The sequence below is a fragment of the Desmodus rotundus genome, chromosome 5 (genome assembly GCF_022682495.2).
Source record: "Desmodus rotundus isolate HL8 chromosome 5, HLdesRot8A.1, whole genome shotgun sequence".
NCBI classification, from domain to species: domain Eukaryota; kingdom Metazoa; phylum Chordata; class Mammalia; order Chiroptera; family Phyllostomidae; genus Desmodus; species Desmodus rotundus.
In genome coordinates, this window is record NC_071391.1 from 145,235,352 (window position 1) to 145,257,242 (window position 21,891).

Below are 21,891 nucleotides of genomic sequence, written 5' to 3' on the forward strand. Positions count from 1 at the left end.
GTTTCTTTATTTAAAAATACTTGGAAATTTACTGAGTAATCTCTAAGCTACTTTCTGTTTCTGGGAGTCTATGATTCCATGTGGGATTCAAGAAATGGGTATGAGAGAGGCAGAAAGTATTACCATAAAGTGTTCAGCTCCACGGCCAAATTGAAGACAAAGTGTAATGCAAATCATCCCTGGAATGAAACTGAATCCAGGGGAAAGGAGGACTATATCTTCTAAAGCCATTCCCACTATGATTTACTATGAGAAGAGGTAGAGACAGAAAATGAGGATTTGGAGAGTGGGCCAAAGATTGAGAGGAGAGTGGGCATGGCTCCAAGGGGCAGAGAACTTGAGAGCAAGCAAAACTACCTGCCATTAAGCATGCCATCATAATTGATCATTAAAAGAAATGTGACCATTTAATCCCCAAGCTAGTGAGACCTGAACACAATGGTTACACCAGGTTAAAGAGTTGGACTTGCTCCACAAATGAAAGTCAATGAAGGGTTTCGTTTTTTCTTTCCAAGTATAGGAAAGTGACTGCCCCATCTCTGGCCCTTTGAATGAGGCCAGCTGCATACCCAGAACCATGGAGACTCATAGAAGCAGCTGGTTGACAAAGCCTGTTCTAGGTGGTGGTCCGCTCTCTGTTCTTTATCCTGATTTACTGAGCCTCCCGATTTCAGTCCCCGTACTCCAGCTTTCATTATCTGTGTTGTTTCTCTTTATCTGGAGGATTGACCTGGATAGCTTTCTCTGGTTCCTGCTTCTGTCTAGACCTTTACTCTTGCACAGTTCTAGCCCTCAGTCTCAGGGGAGGGGAGAGGGGCTGGAGGTTGAATTAATGGCCAATGGTCAATGATTTGATTATTCTGGGTTGGTGAACACATGGAGTTTCAGAGAGAGTAGAGTGCCTGAAGAGGACATGGAAGCTCTCAGCCCCTTTCCATATACCTTGTCCTATGCATCTCTTCCATCTGACTCTTCCTGAGTTATATTCTTCTACAATAAACCAGTGACGAAGTAAGTAACATGTTTCTCTTAGTTCTGTGAGCTGTTCTAGCAAATTAATTAAACCCAAAAGGGGTTTGTGGGGGTCTCTGATTTATAGCCAGTCAGTCAGAAGCGCAGGTAACAACCTGGACTTGAGATTGGCATTCTGAGCTGGAGGGGGTCAGTGGAACCTCCAATCTGTGGCCTATTTGTCAGAAGCATAGGTAACTTGGGCTTGCATCTGGCATCTTAAAGGTGGGTGTATGTGGTCTGGGACAGTTTTGTAGGACTGAACCTTTAACCTGTGGAATATGATGCTATTTCTTAGCAGACCATTGGAAATGGGTGCAGTAATTCATATTAGTCACCAAACAAAATGTTCACCAATGCTCCCCTGACCCTCCAACACATCATTTCATAGCACTTCAAGCCTCTTGTCTCTGTCTAACCTCTCCTCCCCCTACCTGCCCCATAGCACCAACTGTACCCTCTGGAACTCCATTTCCACCATAACTCAACCATCCTATATTTTCAACCTCTTCAAAAATGTTCCCTCCACTTCCTGATCTTAACTGAAACTGGGTTCTCCTTTGAGGACAAGCCTCTCCCAAGCACCCTTCTTTAGTTGAAGGAGTTCCTATATCTACTCAATATTCCAATGGGTCTCTCAAACCCAGCAAGGGCACAATTGAACCTGTCATTGTCCCTATATCATTCATTTTCTTCCCCCTGCCTCCATGACACAATGACACGGAAATTACCCACCCACCCACACCAGGAATCTGAGGGTGAACCTACAGTCATTGTTCTCTTTTGTCTTCCACATTCTATCATTTACCAAGCCCCTCAGGGACAAAGCCATGCCCCTTTGTCCTGCTAAACAGTTCTCTAACTTATTTCTTCTCCTATGTTTCTATTATTAAAGTGGAGTTCAAGGCCTCAGTTATCTTCTACCTAGATGGTCATACTCTTATTCTGCTTTTAATTCACTGCAGAAATCCATCCTCCACCTGGCTGGCAAAGAGACCTCTCTAACACAGAGCTGACCATGTTGTTCCTCTGCCTGGACTGGTTCAATGACTCTCCCAAGCCAGGCTGAACCCCCTTTCCAGGAAAACCGGGAAAGGTTATTGTCTCTTTCATCTGTTATTGTCTATCTCTCCATTCTTATCTCCCCCAAATTTCTGCCTCCCACTTTATGCTTTAAACAACTTGTCCTTTACTACACTCTGCATGCTAAAACACTCCTCTGCTTTTCTTCAGGTAGCTCCCCTTGCCTGAAATGCCCTTCCTAACTTTACCCCATTCTTTACCTGGTTGTCTCTTACACATTAAGCTTTGATTAGTTGCTGTCTTATCCAGGAACAATTTCCTAAGTGATTATAAGCTCAGTAAGCCTCCCTGTGCTCTCCCCATATCCTCTGCTTGGTTTGTATTAACTATATGAGTATGTGTGCATCTTTCCCTCTGTTTCCTACAGGTCAGAGGCTCTGAAGTTTTCCCCCTTTTTTTTTACATTTCCATCTGTGGGTCCAGCAAAGTGACAGGAACATATTAGGTGCTAATAAATATTTGATGCACCACAGTAATTTCTACTAAAAATGGATTTACCAGGTCCTACTGGCCTTAAGGCATTTATTTACTCATTCAACAATAGAACTCGTACTAAATATTTATATCCTATTTATCTAGCATCCTTGACCTCTCTGCCTTTTAGAGATACCGCAACTTCTTTAAGTGCCTCACATTCAGTTTCACTTAGCACTGTCTTCAGAACTACAGAATCTGGCTTGTGGAAAATAGCTGATATAGGTGATCTGGGAAGAGGCAAAGCTAGGGTAGCCCATGTCTCCATGAATTTATAATCTGATCTTGAGACAGGCCAGTAAGCCAAGACAAGTAGAATAGGAAAACTGAGAGAGAGCTGAACAAAATGGCTGAGCAATTTATAGCCAGATACAGAAGGTCACCTCCCTAGAAATAACATCTAGGCCTCAGTTGTATTTCAGCTCCAGACCCAGAAAAGCAGCAAAACCAGATGGGTGACACCAGGGCTAGCTACAATGATTAATGACCCCCTGTTCTGTCACTGACCAATCGGTAGAGACCATGACCCTGAAAGAGCACACCTGGAAAACTGATGACTATTCTGCTGAAACACTCCCTTAAGTCCTCCCCTAAGATTCTTGCTTCTAAGAGAGAAATAAAAACTCAAGACAAAGGACCCAGCATGCCCACTCTCCCTTTGTCCTCTTCTTCCTCCACAGTCATTCATCTCCTAAACTCTAAGGGTTCCCTCCACCATGAGACTTGCAACCAGAGGAGCAGTGGGCAGGTGCAGCTCATCCCAGTCTAACCCCCCGAGCCTGTGCCTAAGTCCCCTTTTTCTCTGACTTCCCAGTGAGATAAAGCAGCCCAGCCTGGGCTTTCCTGTTGCTTCTTCTACGCTAAGCCCTTCCTTGTTTCACTGTCCCCAGCTTTAATAAATGTACCCACATAGCCATCTGGACTCATGTGAAGTATTTCCTACACGAAGTCAAGAACCCACAGACTACTGGCCGGCCCCTAGGCAGACCGGCTCAGGGCCAGATCCCCTGTCCAGTTACAACCTGACTAAACACATCTGCAATATTTGGCAGTACAGAGTTTTTAAAAACCTTTCAGCAACTATAAATTAATAAAACACAAACCGAATACCTAAATGTCTAGAGAACTCAGAGAGAAAAAAAGGTCAGAACTGGGTGAATTTAATAAGAACTGGCTACAAAAGTTAAAGTTTGTCTTCAGTGTAGAGACTCAGTGAACATGAATGGCTTAAGAGGAAAAAAAATTATTTCTGATTAAAGAAATGACATGAGCAAAAACAAGAAGATAAAAGCTCTACTGAGAAAACAGGAAGCACATTTGCTTGACTAAACTACACAATCTGAACCAGCATATGAGAACAGGACATTTTGTTAAAAGGAATTAGCAAAATTGATAAAGGGTTGAATGCTGGATATCAAAAAGGCACTAAATCTTTATTTTGGGAACCAGAAAAATCCATGTACTTCTCTCGACAGTAATGGAAAAAAAAAACCCCCAAAACTATGAAAGGTGTTTGTTAGAAGAGTACTATATAAGTTTACTTAATAAATTAAATACAATATATAAAGACATTCAAATAACATTGCCCTACAGACAAATAGAGATGTAGGATTAGAGAGAGGATATGAGATAAAAAGCCACTTAAAGAGTGGTGTTAGTGGGTGCTGGAGGGGAGGACAAGCTTCCCAAAGCAATGAATCATCATCCCGGATATGGGCTCTGTGAGACTAGATTAGTGTTCTGTCCCCCTACCTAACAAGAAGAGGAGATTTCGATGGAACTGAACTCCTGTGTGAAGCTAAATTACTCCATTTTCAAAGACTAGAGGAATAGATGGAGCAAACCCAACAGAAATTTAAATCAACCTTTCAAATGGAATAAAATTAAGGCCAAATTCCCAGTCTTTCACCTCACCAAGCCTCCTGCCTAGTTATATGATATAATTGGAAGCATTGCCAAAACCTTGTAACTTTGCAGTGACAATACCATCTCCGGCTCTGTTCCCTCTTCCCACACCCCAAACTGTTAACTTTTACTTCTTCAGGTATCCCATCTCAAAAACAAATCCTTTGAGACCTCCACAGCTACTGAAATATTCCTCATCTCAGTGTAACACCCACCACAGTAAATCCTTCCAGAAGTTCTCCAGGTAATTAGTTTCATAAAATACTGCTTTTGCTGGGATATTCTGCCAACAGTCCCAACTTGCTTAGTAATGAAATAAAGAACAGGTGTTTTTCTTGCCAATCCTATCACCGCAAGATTATTTTAATGTAAGTTTAATTAATAGGAAGGAACACACAATAAATAATACCCATAAATGGCAAATGAAAATGGCCATTCCTAGACCTGCTGGAATTCCACATCTTTAGAGATGCAATCTTTTTTTAGCTCACCATAGTGACAGATGAGGTGAAAAGATTTCCTGACTTGGCTTCCCCACTGACTTTTGTTAGGGTCCCTCTGATGGATCCCTCCTGGCTCCCACCTTCTCCATTCATCTTTGACCCTTCTAGAAAACATGTACAGCATTTCTGAGAAAGTTTCAGCCACATACGTGCTCAACTACCTAGGATCCTGAGAAATGTGCTTTTCCAACATCTTACTGGAAGGATATATAGAAAAGCCTCCATTGCTTGATTGTGCAATCCCAATGGACACTTTCCCCACTGAAGGTCACTCCAATTCTTGTCTGCTCTTGAAGTGGTCCAGCACCATGGCTTGCCTCTGCCAGGTCTCCACCATGTGAAACCAGGAAAGTTGGCATTCATGCTGCCTGTCACTAACAGAAGCAATAAGTAGGGACAAGGATTTAATCTTTATGGACACTTTATTCAGATGCCAGTGATCTGGGAAGACAGTGGGTTATGTACCTTAAAAGCCACCTTAACATCTCATCTCAAGTTGACCTTTTTATAAAGAGAAGAAAAGGATAGGTAAGGGGTTTGGGAAAAGGTTAATCACGTAAGAGTTGCAGTCCTTTTCTAGCTTTTTTTTTTTCATCTATTGATTAACAAATCTTTTCCCGCCTTCTGGAGGTTCCCTTCCTGAAACACAATGACTCAGACAACATCTTGCAGACCCCCTGGGGCACAAAGGTGAATTCACTGTAGACCTCCTGGTGTCACATAATTCCTGTATTCCAGTTCCTGGAATAACAGCTTTCCACATGCATTAGTCACTTAAGCCTATCAACTATAACTAAAGCTAAAATCTTGAACTGGAGTTCCCCTATCACTTGGACTCTGGCTATTCACTGCTAGTTCTCCACTTAGATCTCCAGGGGCACTGTCCCCTCCCTAGAACTCTGGTGTTGTCACTGTGGCCTCAACAGAAGGTAACATTTTCCTCTACTATCACATCCCCTAAATTCACCCACTCTATCAACAATACAAAGCTGTTGTACTTGACAAGGGGTTGAAGATAGAGATAATTATAATATTTAATATTAACAATGACCTTAAACATCACTGTTCCCAGGGTCTCTGGAAAAAAATTAAAGAGCAAGTTAAATCTGTCACATAGATCCTGTCATTGGGTTCCTGGGTTCCTAGCCTTGCTGCCCAGCCCTACTCAGAAATAGGGAACATCCTTCTACCCTTTGTGTTGCAAATCTCTACCTTCCCCTAGGAAACTTCATCCTTTCAATTAAGGGGGTTGGTTTTATGCTAATACATAATCCTCTACCTCCAATTAGGGCAAAAAATCCATGAGATAGGAAAGCTCACAGCAGTATCTTCCCCCAAAGACTGAAGTTGTTCAATGTGGAACAACACTTTGGACTTTCATCTAAACAACAGGCACACCCAACCCTCCCAAAACAAATACACTCAAAATCCCTTTTAAAGAAGAAAAACATTTCCCTAAATGCAACAGTTTAGAGATCTGCAGAGCTTGCCCCAGGTCACAAAGGAGATAGCAGCAGTTACATTATTGACAAAGAGATATCAATCTTCCTTTCCTATTCTTTAATTTCCAGACCTAGCCCAGGTTTTTGCAAACAAACCAACAAAGAAGCCCAGTATGGCATCTTTGAGAATAACAGTGCCATCAACTTAATTGCTACTATTTACCTTGCTTTTCTTTATCCTGGACCAAATTCTATTCTAGTCAAGATTTCCTCCCATTCTAATGTTGGTAATAAGGCAACAACAGAGAGATGCACATTCCACCAAAGCCATTCTCTGCAGAATTGCTTTTCTCCTACCTTACTGGGTATGGCTGCCCCAGAGGGCAATTTCCCATCAGTCTTCAGACTGCATGTCCCTTCTGGGTTGTACCCTGAACTCCATCAGCAAGAATCTACAGCTGACCTGGCAACCCATTGGTTATACCTAGTAAAGGTTAGGTGACGTAAGCTTTATTATATAGCTTTTTCTTTAATACATTTCTTCAAAGCTGAGCTTACTCTATCCAAAGCCATTCAATATTATCTTCTGCCAAAACCATCTTCTGTCACATTATAAATCCTTAACCTTATAAATCCACATTTTCTAAGTCCCTTTATTAATTCCCATTTCCTTGGCAGATTTTATTTCTCATCCTAGAATAACTCTGATTTTTCTCCAACCCTTCTCCTCACACCTTTTTGTTGTTCTTATTCCTGGAATTTCTCTTTTCTTGACCTTTTTCTACTCCACTTCTGCATTTTTTCAACTGTTTTTCCACCTGACCTCTCTCTAGAATACCTTCTCACTTCTCATGTGACAAACCAGCTCTCAGCTATTAAAATCTGAGATATTTTCCAACCACCCCTACACACCCTATAGAGACAATAGGAGCAGTGCCACTGCTGTCAGGAGACAATTCTCAGGCTCAAAATGAACATTACTCCATTGATCAGGGCCTCGATGGCTATGTTGCAATGGCGTCATGTACACATTACAACAGCCACCTTATGAACTAGAAATATGTACGCCAGATGCATTATTAAGCAAACAAACTTTGTGGGATGACCCAAGAATCTAATCACCTGTAGTATCATTCTCTGTTTGGGAATATGAGGTCTCCATTCTAAATAACCACAAAAGCCTTTTGAAAAGTAATTGGTTCACACCTGGCATCTGTAGACATTGTCATAATTTCCTACCCACATGCAGGCTGCCTCTGATGCAGGAAGAAGCAGCTTTTCCATTTCAAAGACCGAGATAGATGCAGAAGAATCACATTGCTGCAAAATGGTGAAAGCCCACTTGCTGATGACAATGACAATACAAGATTTATTTCTGCATATTTTCATTTTTTAAATTTTATCTAGGTTTCAAAATCTCCCGTACGGTTTTTAGAGTAAATAGCATGAATTTGGGCAAGGAGCAAACTATTTAGAGAACCATACTCTGTTTAAGTCTTGGTTCTCCTGTGTATTAGACATCTAGTTGGCCAAGTCACTTAATCCTTCTGGGCCTCAGTTTCCCTACCAGTAAAGCAAGAGTAGTAACAATGACAATATCATCCTCATCAAACGTCATGATTCTTTAGTGAAGCATGAGCAGGGTAGAGATGAGGGTCTTTGCTAAAGCCAGGTTCCATCCCTTGGGAAGAGAACACAGTGTTAAATTATGGGAAGATAGACTACGTACCTGGAATGGGAATCCAGGGAAGCCCCGGGGGAAATGTGGCCGATGCACATGACGCCCTAGGGTGACTTAACCATGATGCAAGACAATCAGTAATTCTAGTGATCATCCCTGAGACCCCATGCCCAGCATTAAGTGAACCTTGGAGCATGTCATGGAAGCTCACACATTATCAAGGCAAGGTATAGGTTATAGGAATGTTCGTTAAGTGGCAGAGGGTGGTTTTGTTACTGTGGGTGTTTAGCTCGAAAAGGGAAGCAAAGAGACTAGTCGCTGAGCTTCATAAACTGGGAAGCAGGAGCCTGTTTGCTTAACCAGGAAGCTACAACTTTTCACATTCCAGGGGATTATAGCATTGCTCGCCAAGGAGATTAACATTCCTCCCTTCTCTCCATGTTGTTGATGGGGTGCAAGGGGAGATGCTGGACCATAGAGGCCTGTTGGTCTAACTAGAGGTTGTGAACCCATCCAAAGCCCATGAAAGTTTGGGAAGTTGTTTGTCATTTTGGGAAAGCACCTGGTCCATCCCAAACCCAACCTCCTGGTTATAACCCAGGGAAACAAAGAAGCTCTCTCTTTCTTACTTGTGACCTGCACTGGCACAGTGCACACACCTGTTCTCTCCATGGCCTCCAGAAGGGAGCCGGAAATGAACTACAGCTAGAAACACACGCTAAGCTAGCTGGATGCTGGGCTGGACTGTACTTCAATACAGAGCATAAACTCTGGGCAGTGGCCTCCATCCTGGCCCTACTGATGACGAGATTGGACCTTTTCCACGGTGAGATAGACAGAGATGGGACATTGGGAAGTCAGGAGGGGAACCCCCTTAATTGTACATCATCAACAAACCATATCACAGAGCCACATCCTTCAGTGTGGGTATCAGGAAATTCTTTCCCTTTAGACACTGCACCACTTCCACCAATAATGGCTGGACCAAAAAAAAATTTTTTTCCAATAGAATTAAGGTTGATTTATCAGTTAGCTCAGTCTGTTGGGGCTCTGGGTGCTCTACCAGGCACTCACTCCCAGAGCAGCTCAGTCCTTCTCCCTGCTTCACTGCCTCAGGCCTCTTTGCTCCTGCCAGTTCCTCTGTTAATGATGGATGCCAGGGGAAGAGGCAGGTCAGTGCCCAGCAGGCACTCGACAAATATCAGAGGAGGGCATGGACAGAGGACTGAGTGATGAATGCACCACGTTAAAGTCCACACATGACAAGTGGGGATTCGAATGTTGTAGTGTTTGTACAGAGAAGAGCCTGTCATTTTTCTCATGCAAAGGGACAGTAAGTATATTGTCTCATTCTTTAAAACTGGTCCTGCAGACATCCTTAGTCCTGTGCTCTCTGCACTTTGGAAGATAAAATGCAGCCCTCCAGAGCTGTGGAGGAAAGGACAAACAAGTTTAGAAGTCAACGAAAGATAGGAAGCCAATTGTCAACGAATACAGAGTTTCTATCTGAGGCCAGTCAAAACTAGTTAAACAAAAAATGTGTTAGGCAGAGAGTTAATCAGTTAATACCTTAAATGACTGATTTATCAGTCCCGATATATCTTCTTTGAGATGCATTTACAGAGCTGTGTAATACAGGATGAAATCCAAGGTGTCTGATCTTGGCCTACTGGTGATTAGGTAAGGAATGTGAGCTAGACTGGTGAGGTCTGCCCTTGAGTTCTGCAGGATCCAAACCTGCGTGTGAACCTCAGTGAGTCCCCACCTCTGGAGAAGCACATGGACCGGTGCTTCCCCAGTACTCATCCCCAGCAGAGGGACCTTCACATTTCCTAATTAGGTTATATTCAATGCTCACAGGCTGGTGATGGATGAGATACTGAAGTGTAATCACAACTGATATTATTCATGTCCCAGGAATGTGCGGCCCAGGCTGCTCTGCCAGCTTTAGCAAAAAACAATGGTGCAGCTGACAAGTAGCCTCTTTACATTTCAGATCCTGGTCCAGATTTATTCTTTCTGTTTGCTCATGATTGCAGAACAGGTATCTGGAGAGGAGAAATGAATATGCTGTAAGTTACACTTCCTGGTTGTTTGGGTCTCATTAAGTCATATAAAGACTGGCACACCCTGCCTGTTAGAATTTCCAGAAATGGGGCCATCCTGACAGCCTCTGCATCTGCCTTGAGATGTTTGATTGCCTAGAGGCCCAAGTAACCACAGAAAGGGTAATTAACTTACCAACAGGTGTTGTGCCAGACATTGTGTTCAAGTAATAAGTGCAGATAAGCTGCCTATTATGAAATGGTTAACAATCAGGAGAAAAGCCAGACAAAACATGCCAGCAACTAACACAAGTCAGATGCAACCCAGGGCTATAACAGAGGGATAAAGGATGAACTCTGACTAAAGGGAGGAGGGCTACCAAAGGGGAGTCTTGGAGGATGAGTAACAGTATATGAAGGAGGCGGAGTGCATTCCAGCAGATAAAAAATGGGATGGAGCCAAGGTCAAGGAGCTATAATAACACAGAGGAGGGACAGTAGCCCAGCAGACAAGACATCACTTCCTCACAGGAAAAGTAAGCCTTGCAGGATATGGAGGTGGTAGTCAGATGGTAGGCAGAGGGAACAGCATTCTAGAAAGAGGCACCACTGCCCACACAAAAAGGTGACAGAACATGTTTATAAATATTAGGTGGGCCAAAAAGTTCATTTGGCTTTTTCCATAAGACGGCTCCAGTAGCACGGAGTTGTCTTCAACTTCATTCGAAACAATTGTTTGACTTTGTATGTAGAGCCCTCTGAGAGTTCCATAAAGGAAGGGTTGGGGTGTGGGCTTTGGTTTACATGCAATAGGTGGGCTTCCAGGCAAGTTGTTTGCTATTTCTGGAAATCAGCCGACCCTAGGAGGGCCGGTCCCTTTCAGTATTAGCAAGGCCCCACAATATCAAAGCGTCAGAATAAAAAGACATGCTTGATACACCCCACCTTGTGTGGTCTTTATTGTTGAGTCTACTGTCATTGGCAGCACCCGAGACTGTCCTCTGTCTTTGCTCCCTTGACCTCGCTAGTTCCTGAGGTCTGAGCAGCATCATCATCCCCATTTGAGGCGACCTTTACTTCTTCAAATCCTAGTAGGTTAGGCTGCAGACAGCTGCTGCACACCTGTCTTCTACTTCATGCTTTGCAAGGAATATCAAGTGCACGTTTTGTGTGGTCCCACACAACCCCCTGGAGGTGGGGATTCCTCTGTCCTTTGACTGCGCTTTAACATTGCCCAAACCTTTCTACTTGCCTGAGAATCTAAATATTTACAGATTCCCCCTTATCCATTATCCATATATTATCTTCTGTGTCTCTTGTTCTTCTCCCAGCTTTATTGTTTCTCTTAGGCCACTCCTGATGCTTCATTCATCCAACACGCATCTGTTGCACATGGACACTGTGACAGTAATTACGCCAGGTCCCGGGGACAGAGGGACAGATAAGACTACCCCTGTGGAACAGGAAAAATGATCTGAACCTACTTTTTGAGGTTTGATAATGTATCAGTCACATTCACAAGAACTGTTTTACTAAATCTTCATACCTACTTTCAAGATGCATTCGATGATAATCTTATAGGGACTCCAGTCATTTTGGATTAGGGTCCACATGACTTCATTTAAATGTAACTGCCTTTTTAAAGGCCTTCTCTCCAAATACAGTCATATTCTGAGGTGATGGGGGTTAAAATATTAACATATGAATTTTGAGGGGATGCAATTCAGTCCATAACAATGTTGGAATCCTACCCATTCTTCTAATCCTTCCTCATATGTTTTCTCTTCAAGAAGCCTGAATTTCAAGCAGGTGGAAGCTCTCCTTTATTGTAATTCCTTTGCTCCAGTCCACCACCTAACAGAAGGGCCCAGTGTAGTACTTGTTTGAATGACTGAACAATGTCTTGTTTTTTAAACTAGGTCTTAATCATGTCCCTTAACTGCATATAGCTTAATGCTTTATTCAGGGTAAACACTCAAGAAATATTCAATGAGCGAGTAGATAAAGTGTGGTACGTCCAGACAATGAATGTGCTAAAAGGAAATGAACTATTAAACCATGAAAAGATGTGGAGGCATCTTAAATGCTTAGTACTAAGTAAAAGAAGCCAATTCCAACTATGTTTCAGTCTGGAGAAGGCAAAACTACGGAGACAGTGAAAAGATTAGGGGTTGCTAGAAATAATGAGGAAGGAAGGCATAAATAGGCAAAGCACAGACGATTTTTAGGGCAGGAAAACTATTTGCACGATACTATAATGATGGATACATGTCATTAGACGTTTGTCCACACCCACAGAACGTACAACACCAGGAGTGAACCCTAATGCAGACTATGAACTTTGGGTGATTGTGTGTCGATATAGGTTCTTTGGTTGTGACAAATGTACCACTCTGGTACAGGACATTAATACCAGGAGGCCATGGGGTGGGGTGGGGGGAGGTAGAGGGTAATATGGAAATTCTCTGTGCTTTCTGGTCAGTTTTGTTGTGAACCTAAGACTACTCTAAAAATTTTAAGAAAAACTCAACAAATATATTTTTTAATTGAATTGAATTCTCTGCACAACCCCACGCATTTGTAAGTCTAGGTATAACTTCCATCTTTTGGTTTTCGATAAACCCTGATTTCCTAATAGCCAACTATGTCATTAGCACCTAGAGATGCTCAAACAATTAAAGGAGAGAATGGTGTCTGAGCCTTGGTCATTCCTTTATCTTAATCCTAATATTTGGATATTGTAGGACATGAACCTCAGAGTAGGCTGCCCACCTCCCAAGCAGTGTTAACTATACTCCAAGGTGTTGTAGAACTTTGACTAGCCAAAATGCTATGCCTAAGGACTAAGATCCCAGTTCATTGGTTCTGTGGCTCCTGAGTGTATCCTCCCTCCCAAGCCTGCCCTCCTTGGAAGAAAGCACAGCATTCCCTGAGGACGGCAGTGCTCATCCATTGTTGCCTTGACTGAGGGGTGTATTCTCAAGTCCATTATGAAGAAATAAATGTTAGAATCCATTGTGCGTGCTGCTGCTGGCAAAGGTCAAATATCCAGAGTGGCTGGAGCTCTGCGTTGACAAATAAATAGCAGAAAGTCCCTTATGGTGAGATGGAGAGAAAGAGGAGGAAAAGTGAGAAAGGCCAGAGGAGGCCAGAGATAAACCTCAGATCCTTCACCACGATGAAACACAATCAAGTGCTGGATCCTCACTGACACCCTCCAAGGAGGCCAATTACTGGTTATCAAGATCTGTGCCTAGTGTAGGTGGACACAGATCATACGCCCCAGCCCTATACAATAAAAAGTCCAATGATCACCCTACGCTGAAGCCTTCTTCAAATGCGAAGACAAGCAATCATCCTCCATCAGACCATCCTGATCATCCTAAATGGAAGCAATCTCTCAACTTACTAATCATCTCGCCATGGTTTCAACTGTTTCTTGGAGCCCATGAAAGTCAGAAGGAAGTTTCAAGAAACAACTTGGGGAAAGGGTGGAGGGCTAAGAGGGGAAGGGCTCCCCACTACAGCTCAGCCAGAACAACTGTACTTTTGCCCCTAACATACATCAGGGACCACCTTACAATTCCATTTAAAAAGGGAAAAACTTCGAAACCAATAATGTGTAGTGAAATATCACTATTACTAGACCATCTATCCCAGATAAGCCAGATGGTCTCAATTTAGATACATGTTGTTTCACTGTCAGAGAACATATCAGAATGTGTGTCCCTATCTGACATTTGGAAAATATCATGGAGTTGATGACATTTATCATATACTGTCTTGTAATAATACTGGTGTGCTTGTTTTATAATCTCTAAAAATTTTGAACTGCTTAAATATAGGAAGCATATTCTTCTTTGCATCTTTTAGAGTACCTGTTACTGGGCTTTACCCTCTGCTGTTCAACAAATGTAAGTAGCATGACAATAAGAATGTTGGGTCATACTTACTAGCAAGCAGATGTGTGCAGCAGGTCCTAAGATTTATAACATAATGGAATGAATGTGCAAAATTCTTATCTTTGCTTTCTAGGCAGACCCACAATAAGGAACAACTTAAAAATAGATCTTTACAAACCAAAAAGGAAGTCTTAGATCACTCTAGGAACAGAGATTTTAATGTAGGGCCACAAAAGAGACAACTATCTTTGAACAAGCTCAGTGTTGTTTATTTGTATAAATCTCATGATATTTCTGGGTGAGGGTGCAAAGCTTAGGGTTGCCAAGTGTTGACTCCTGTGTGCATGCCTAATTTGCATAACATGTTCTTCTGTTCAGACCGGTGGCCTTAGTACTGTCAGGGGCACCAGATAGCCCTGGAGGGTGAAGATGAAAGACTTTGGGACACAATTTCCACGTTCAGTCAAGCAGGTTTGGAAAGATGAGAGAAGTACAGGTCAGCCTAAGAGGAGCGCCAACATTATTGGCCCAATTCCTTGGCACAGAATGGGCATTCAATAAATGTGCCCTGAATGTGTGAAATGGCTCCCCTTCCCTCCTGCTCCAACCTGCTCAGTCAGTTGTCAGGCAGCTCAAAGCACTCCCAAGGCCACACACCTACCTACTTATTATTCTTCTTGAGGAAGATACCACAAGCATTGTTTCTAGACAGTTGAAAACAAAGGCTAATAACCGGGCTTGGGAGCATCCACTACACCTGCTGGGAGATGTACACTCGAGAGTCTGGTGCATCAGCAGGGTGAAGGGCAGCAAAAGATCCTGGCCCTGAAATTAAGTGACCTTGGGGAGACTATTGTCAGATGTGGTTTTCAAACATCCCCCTGGAATGTTCTCTGTGAAGTAAACATAAGGGCACTTCTGGGTGTCCTTGACTAAGCATTTGCTGGGTTTTTTTGTGGGAGTCCCAATTAAGTGACCCATAATAAACTTCTGAGAAGATGGTCTGTCCTTTGTACAGAGGGACTTCTGACACAATGTAACACAACCAAGTGACACAAGAAAAGCAGAGACAGGGAAGTCATGTACCTGGAAGCTATGAGCATGTTTTGTGTGTGTGTTGGGGGAGGTACACGGGTTACTTGTCCTTCCTTCCATATGGGAGCAGAGGAAACAGAGGGAGGGAGGTTGTCATTTGCAGACCTCTCTCTTCTCTCTTTTTTCTGTTGTTTCTCTCTAACCCAGAACATTAACTTAAATCATCGTATTTCCTGCATAGTTCTATAATGCTCATTTTGACAGGTATTAAATTGGATGAACAAAGAAAGTTGGACAAAAAACAGTCTGAATTTGCTACCAAGCATACAAATGAAGAAGCTTCAGAGAAAGAATTAGTAGACATTAAAATCTATATAAGTGAGGTTATCACTGTCTACATAACCTTGAATGAATCAGACCTTTCTCTGATTCATTTATTAAAGCATCATAGAATTCAACAAATATTTATCATGTGCCAGATATCTGTAGCAGCAATTTTTAACTGATGTGCCTCAAGAATTTTTAAAACATGCAATACCTAAGTAAAAATGAGGTCATGGGCACTGACCTCTTTTCCCTTAGATTGTCAAATAGAAAAATGACAACAGCCAATATAATAGCCATTCTGTGTGAATGAATCAAAATTATACCTATTTTTTATCAGATCTGCAAAATATATATTTTTTGTTGTGCCACAGAATTTTAGTAATTAGTTTGTATGTGCCATGAGATGAAAAAGTTGAAAATAGCCGATCTATACTACAAACTGAGGAATCATTCATTCACCAAATTTATTAAGTCCTTATTATGTGCCAGGCACTGATCAAGTTATTGGAATGCAGCAATGAATTAAACAGGCAAAGTTTCTGCCCTCACAGTTCCTGTGTTGTTGGGGTGGAGGACATAATAAAGAAATAAATATACAATATGTTGGGTGATGAGTGCTATGAAGAATAAATGGGGTAAAAGGGGCCATGGGTGATTTTTATACAGGTTTTCTGGGAAGGTCTCTGGGGAGCTAACATTTAAACAGAGGCCCCCAAAAAAGGTAAGGAGGAAGACTTACAGGTATCTGGGAGAAAGAGTACATCACAAAGAATATAACAGGAAGGACTCATTATATATACAAAAGTTGCCTCAAATCCCTTCTGGAAAGAGGCAGAGTGAATCACTCTTATCTACCTTATCTACCAAACCCGGACAGACAACCTAAGAAACAAGAAGTGAGAGGAAGGTAAAGGGTTTTTTTAAGTGTGGAAGGGAACTTCCGGCCAAGATGGAGGCGTAGGTAGACACACCGCGCCTCTTCGCACAACAAAAAGGACAACAACAATTTAAAAACAAAAAACAACCAGAACTGACAGAAAATCGAACTGTATGGAAGTCTGACAACCAAGGAGATAAAGAAAAAACACTCACCCAGACCAGTGGGAGGGGCGGAGATGGGCATCCAGGCGGAGAGGACTTGCTGCAAGGCAGCAGCTGGTGGACCCAACGAGGTGGCCAATTGTGGAGCGGGGCAGGCCAGGCTGCAGCTGGCTGGTGAGGCAGCAGCTGGTGGACTGGACAACAGACCACGCAACCCAGAGCTCCAGTGCGGGGAAATAAAGCCTCAAACCTCTGACTGAAAACACCTGTGGGGGTTGAGGCAGCGGGAGAAACTCCCAACCTCACAGGAGAGTTTGTTGGAGAGACCCACGGGGGCCTAGAGCATGCACAAACCCACCCACTCGGGAATCAGCACCAGAGGGGCCCAGTTTGATTGTGGGCAGCGGAGGGAGTGACTGAAAACAAGCAGAGAGAGGAGCAAGCAACATTGCTCCCTTTCGGCCCCTCCCCAACATACAGCATCACGGCGCAGCGACCAGCATTACCCCGCCCAGTGAACACCTAAGGCTCTGCCCCTTTACGTAACAGGTGCGCCAAGACAAAAAAAAATTGGCCCAAATGAAAGAACAGATCAAAGCTCCAGAAAAAATACAACTAAGCAACAAAGAGATAGCCAACCTATCAGATGCACAGTTCAAAACACTGGTAATCGGGAAGCTCACATAATTGATTGAATTTGGTCACAAATTAGATGAAAAAATGAAGGCTATGCTAAGTGAAACAAAGGAAAATGTACAGGGAACCAAAAGTGATGGGAAGGAAACTGGAACTCAAATCAATGGTGTGGACCAGAAGGAAGAAACAAACATCCAACCAGAAAAGAATGAAGAAACAAGAATTCGAAAAAAATGAGGAGAGGCTTAGGAACCTCCAGGACATCTTTAAACGTTCCAACATCTGAATTATAGGGGTACCAGAAGGAGAAGAGGAAGAGCAAAAAATTGAAAACTTATTTGAACAAATAATGGAGAACTTCCCCAATCTGGCAAAGGAAATAGACTTCCAGGAAGTCCAGGAAGCTCAGAGAGTCCCAAAGAAGCTGAACCCAAGGAGGAACACACCAAGGCACAACATAGTTACATTACCCAAGATTAAAAATAAGGGGAGAATCTTAGAAGCAGCAAGAGAAAAGGACACAGTTACCTACAAAGGAGTTCCCATAAGACTGTCAGCTGATTTCTCAAAAGAGACCTTATAGGTAAGAAGGGGCTGGAAAGAAGTATTCCAAGTCATGAAAGGCAAGGGCCTACATCCAAGATTGCTCTATCCAGCAAAGCTTTCATTTAGAATGGAAGGGCAGATAAAGTGCTTCTCAGATAAGGTCAAGTTAAATGGAGTTCATCATCACCAAGCCCTTATTATATGAAATGTTAAAGGGAGTTACCCTTTAAGAAAAAGAAGATTAAAAATGTGAACAGTAAAATGACAGCAAACTCACAGTTATTAACAACCACACCTAAAACAAAAACAAAAGCAAACTAAGCAAACAACTAGAACAGGAAGAGAATCACAGAAATGGAGATCACATGGAGGGTTATCAACAAGGGAGTGGGAGGGGGAGAGAGAGGGGAAAGGTACAGAGAAAAAGTAGCATAAATGGTAGGTAGAAAATAGACAGGGGGAGGGTAAGAATAGTATAGGAAATGTAGAAGCCAAAGAACTTACAGGTATGACCCATGGACATGAACCATAGGGGGGGAATGTGAGAGGGAGGGTGTGTTCAGGATGGAGTGGAGTGAAGGGGGGGAAATGGGACAAATGTAATAGCATAATCAATAAAATATATTTTTAAAAAAAGAAAAAAAAATACAAGACATACAACAGTTACTGAGCCATAGCATTTTCAGAATAGCGCCAGGCACATGTGGCCAGTTCACGGTTTAGGCCTAACTCCCTTTGCTTAGGGATCTCCGGGGCTCCAGGTTCCATACTCTGAGCCCTTGGTTTTGCCCTTTATGGCATCCTTCTTTTTACATAAGAAATAGTCTATGTTTTTATATATTTATCTTTAAATTGAATTTACTGGAGTGATAATCATTAATGAAATTATATAAATTTTAGGGGTACAATTCTACAATACATCATCTGTGTAATGTGTCTTCAAAATAAAAGTTCCAAAAAATGAAAAAAAAAGTGTGGAAGGCTATATGAACAAAAGGAAATGCTATTTATTAGTCACTGGTTTCCAGTCAACAATCAGGATGAACAATACATCCACATTTGAAGGCCTTACACACAAATAAAATTGCTGCTGCCTGAGTTCAAAAGCTAATTCAAATGCCAGGAGTGCTAGGATTCGGTGGTTACTCTGCGCACCTGGCTAACCTGCTCAGACCTGTATGCTAGGCCTGCAGTCCACATGCTCACATAGTCTCATATACGCCTTTTCCTGCCGCATTTGATTAGGTGAAACTGGAATCTCCTAACCAAGATGTGACCTGAAGTCCTTTATTTACAAGGAAGTCACTGCTTAGAAAATTCCTTAGGTTTTGGCAATTGTTCAACCAAATTCATTAGAATGGGTTGACTTTATTTCCAGGACTGGTGAAATCCTAACTGGGTAGCAAGGAAGGGAATCCTCCAGCTACGAGGATGTTCTCGTTCAAAACGTTCTAACCTTCCAGCTTCTCTTACATTTTTCCTTAAATCTAACTTCAGGGGATAATCGAGAACATGCATGCACAAATTCAGTCTGAATATGGCATTTTGGAGGAAAACCCCCAGCTGAGTACGCATGACTGTGTTTCAACTTTGCCAGAAGAGAAATGGTTATGCATTATACATGGACTATAAAGACGTTTTTTGTAAGCCTTACTTTAAAATGTTTGAGTTTTAGAACTTAAAATGTTCCATGTGTTTAGTATTTCTTGTTCAGCTAGACTAAAGAAAAGTGGTTGAAAATTCTGTCTCAGCATACATGTGGTATATTCCAGGAATGTTTAATATATTATTATTTCTGGAGCAATAGAGTTTGTGAACAGAGCTTTTACACTCTGCAAGTTGTAGTCAAGGGGTCCGTTTATTCAATAAATATTTATCGAGTACCTACTATGTGCCTGACCTCATTTTAGGTATGGAAGATACAACCATACACAAAGTCTACATTTTACAGAAAACAGGCCATAAATAAATTTATAAATAAATATAATGCAATGTCAGGTACATTATATTCTTTCTGCTTTAAGCTGGGAAAGGGAACACAGCAGAGGAACAGCCTCTCCCCTGAAGTCTCATCTGAATGAAGACAATGAATTCATTTGGTTACCTGGGGGAAAGAAGTGGCCAGGCAGATGGAGTGCCCCAGGCACTGCTGGAGTTCCTGGAAAGGCCTGAAGGCCTTGTGGCCAGGGCAGGATGAGTGCGGGAAAGCTAGTAGTCAGAAATGAGGTCTTACATAAAAAAACATATGTCAAAGTGTTCCTGGTGCCCCCAAGGTGGAAGGACTACTGAGTCCACAGTTCAGCTTCATTTCTTGGAGGTTCAAACAATGATAATGAATTGCAAGGAAAGCCTGCTATTAAACTATAGTCACCTTACTGCAGATGCATATTTGAAAAAGAAATGCTTATTTGTTGTTTTTTTTCTCCTGGGCCCATTTATTATTATTTTATTTTATTTATCCTCACCAAGGGCATGCTTACTGATTTTAGAGAGAGGAAGGGAGGGAGAGACAGAGGTAGTGAAACATGGATGTGCAAGAGAAACACGACTGGTTTATGTCTTGCACACGCCCCGACTAGGGACCAAACCTACAACCGGGAATCAAACCCAAGGCCTTTCAGTTCATGGGGATGATGCTCCTATAACTGAGCCATAACAGCCAGGACCTCCTGGGCCCGTTTACCTGTGATCTCTCCTGCACTTTTTGCCTCCTCTCCCTATTCAATTTCTCCCATATTCCAAAGGTCAGTTTAAGCTCTGTGAGAACCCTCCCCTAAATCCTCTGGCGGACACTAAGTGGCTCCGCGACCAGAGGCTTTGACAGAGGACTTGCTCACCATCAACAGACTGGTGTTCAGAAACACTCCGACACGGAATGAGAAAGAGTTTCTGTGTAATTCTCTGTATGTGTTTTCCTGATAAGAGTGTTTGTAAGTCCCGAAAGATTTTAAAATGGGTCTGTGACTTAAAAATATTGAAACCACTGCTCTTGACTAGGGCTTCTCAAACATCAAATGTGCACACGAACCATCTACATTTCTCTAAGATGAAGATTCCAATTCAGTAGCTCTGGCGTGAGCCTTGCTGTTACTTGTCCCAGGACCGCATTTGGTGACAAGAGGCTAGAATATATCTAATCAGCACTTGCTTGCATGCACTGGCATGTCCTCTCTGCCCCTTAAGTAGATTGCAGGTTTCTGGACACCAAGGGTACTTAATGCTGACACTTCTCGGAACAAACAGAAAAATAAATAGCCCACCCCTGGCCTGAGAGATGCTTGCTCTACAGATATTAGTGCATTAATTGAACCCAATTAAAACTTCTCGATATCCACTGTCTTAATCTCACTTAGGCTTCTAAGGTTACCACCAATTTTTCAAGGCTAAACCTTTCTCTAATTCATAGTAGAACCTCAGAATCCCGAAAATCTTCTAAAATAAAGCTTTTCTCTCTCTTCTGTATCAAAACGAAAATCCATTGAACCTAGAAACCATCATAGTACAGGAAATGCTCTCATTTGAAAGATAATTCACTACATAAGGGCAGTCTTCTCCACTGGAGATGGTCAGGACCAAGAAAGATTTCAGCACAAATAATGTAGAGAGCATCAAAGAAGCCAGGATAAATCAAATCAGCATTGCCAGGCCCTTGAAGAGGCAGGTTCTAGATAAATTGTTTAGAGCCCAGATATGAAGCTTCTTAAAGGAAGGACAGAGAGCGACAGTCTGTAGAAAGTGAGGAATGGTGCAGAAAAGTGAAAATAGGGTTTTGGAATAAAATTGCTACTTCAAAGAACATGTCACTCTGTTTGCAGAAGCTATAAAAGAAGTTATTTACTTAGTCATGTTAACAGCAGTTAACAATAGAGAAAATGAAAACAATTCTACATACAAGACATATGTAAAGAATGTTTCTGTGTGTGCAAAAAATTGTTTTATATGGTATTTAATATATACATACTATTTGTACTTAGGAAAATACCATATGCAATGAAAGCTATGCATATTTATAAAAATACCTTCAAGTGGGCCAGTACCATTTAATATTTTCCAATAAATTCATACATAAAAATATATATATTAGTGCCAAATGGAACATATATTTTGAAATATGAACCCCAAGTAAAACTCTCAGGAATCTGGAGTAAAATGCAGGTATCTGCCAAAGGAAACTTCGGAGCAATTGCCATTTGCAGAGAGGAAACAATGCCCCGTCTCTTATCTCCAAGGACTGTTTTGCTTGTCAGATTTCTAACATCA